Here is a 2,599-nt window from a genome sequence, read left to right as displayed (position 1 = left end):
TCTACGCACATGCTCACATAAATACATCTGTTTGTCCCAGTTACATCTTCTTCTTACTGCTTCCCCACACACACACACACACACACAGAGAGAGAGAGAGAGAGAGAGAGAGACACACACACACACACACACACACACACACACACACACACACACACACACACACACACACACACACACACACACACACACACACACACACACACACACACACACACACACACAAACACTCACAAAAGCATGAAGATCCCAGTCTGGACCCAGTGACATTCATTATGCCTTGGCGTTTTACTTGACCCCCCTCCCCACTTTTCGCAAAGGTAGTAAGTGTAATGGGTTTAACGCCCCTTTCAACAATGAAAGTTTACAACATTTATTTTAAAAAGTCTGCACCCTGGGCCCTCCGACTTTAATATCCATCTCCAATAGGATCAAGCCAAATGAGTTAAGAGCCTTGAAAACACCAAACGACCCGAGTTCAAGAACGCCCAGTCTGGGATTCGAACCAGAGGCATCCGCTTCGAAGTCCAGCATGATGCCAGCTGAGATAACGCCCCCCCCCCAAAAAAAAAGCAGCCAACAAAAAATAAACGTCTTCCTCACGCATTATAATATTATAAAAATGTCATTCTAAGTAATTCGCAAAGCTAAAAACAAAACAAAAACCTTTTTAATATCGAATATTAATACATGAAAATCGTTATCATAGCATTGAAGCAAAAATGATCACTTAATATGATCTAATTTCATTTTTCCTTCTTCTGAAGAAAAGTAGGCCTAATCCAAATTGCAGACGAAAGGCTAACAGCACAAAAACAAAAGAGGGAGAGAGAGAAGTACGAACTTCCAGTGGCGACTGCCAACCACACTCAACGCCTACTTAGTAAGTACCCTTTGTTTGGTCCTACAAAACGTAGGTTTTATTAAAAAAATTTTTTTTTTTTTTATATAGTAAAAGGTTTTACGCACGCGCAACTGCATAAGGTCACATGAGCGCCCAGAGGTGAGTGTCAACAGAGAAGTCTTTACAGGGAATCAGACTTCGACTGCTCACCTCTCTAGCTTCAACAGCACAAGGTCTGCTTCGACTATCAAGGCACCCCAAAATAGCAGGTCACAAGGGAGTGCATATACATATATACACATATATATATATATATATATATATATATATATATATATATATACATGTAGTGGTGGGAAAGAGCAAGACAGACAGAACAGTTGAGAAGTTGCACCCATCTTCATTAAGTAAGAGTTTTACGGCATTTGCAGCACAAATAAAATAGGCCATAACACAAGGGCCGTTAGTGGAGATCAACATACACAGAAAAGGAGGAAAGATCAGAGCGAAAGATATTTGATAGGAAAGAAGGAACAAACCATTGAACTAGAACATGAAATTTACACACATGTCACGTTCGGCACACAAATATCGGGAAAACAAGCCATGTTCACACCCACCGAGTGTCGTATTGGAACAGGAGCGAAAGGGCTGTGACAAACACGATCTCCGGGGGGCTCTCGTGGCCTAGAGGTTAAGGTGTTGGCCTCTCATTCAAAGGTCCCGGGTTCGATTCCGGGTAGCGACCAAAACATTTTCTTCTCTAAAATTGTCTCCTTTCACATCCTTTCCTGATCTCTAACAATGTTCTGTTTGCTTTCATTTCCACTTTCTGCCCCCACCCCCTCACCCCCTTTGCCCCCTCCTCTGGGCTCCTGACTCTTTCTGCAGCCTTTCTACTGCTACTCCCTGGCTCCTCCTAACTGCTGTCTTTCTGCCACACCCCTGATCTTCTGGTAGGAAAGATCTACACCTAGCCTTCTCGGACAAGGGCGAAAAATCTCGGAGGGCCCGTGTGCAAGTTGCGCACGTTAAAGATCCCTTGGTGGTCTAAAATCGATAAGAGTAGGCTTCGGCCGCCACCCGGGCAAAATTCAAAATTTCCTACCAACGAAAAAGTATTAGGTGTGTCCCGCGCGCTCATATGACCTTATGCAGTTGCGAGCGCCGTAAAACCCTATACTAAACAAACAAACAAACAAACGATCTCCGGGTGAACCTTTTACCTTCGTGGCCCTGGAGTCCACACAAATGACAAGCACATTTGTGTGTGAGTGCGCGCGCGCGCGCGCGCGCCGTGTGTGTGTGTGTGTGTGTGTGTGTGTGTATGTGTGTGTGTGTGTGTGTGTGCGCGTGCATTACATGTTAAATGGCTACAGACTTCTGACTGTAAATTGTAATTTTATACACACACACATATATAGGCCCTTCCTATGCACGCACGATTTTATCGCGCAGCAAAGAGAGAGAAAATTTATACTCTTATATTTACAAGTCTTAGAACTCGTTTCATCAGGGTACTTTTAAATAATCTTTAATTTCCCATCTAATTTTTATCATTCCCTGTCAAACATTCATTCGGTTAAAACCTTGTATATCTCTAATCAAAAATACAAATTTATTTAAGTTTCTCATTTGACTTTTTCAACTTCTTACTTTCCACTTTTGCACATTTTGTCTTCTTCTCGTAATGGTTTCTATGGAAAAATTAAGAAGAACAAACAGAGGGAAAGAAAAAGTGGTATGAACTACCAG

The sequence above is a fragment of the Aplysia californica genome, unplaced genomic scaffold (genome assembly GCF_000002075.1).
Source record: "Aplysia californica isolate F4 #8 unplaced genomic scaffold, AplCal3.0 scaffold00036, whole genome shotgun sequence".
Taxonomy (NCBI): domain Eukaryota; kingdom Metazoa; phylum Mollusca; class Gastropoda; order Aplysiida; family Aplysiidae; genus Aplysia; species Aplysia californica.
This window is presented reverse-complemented; position numbering follows the sequence as displayed.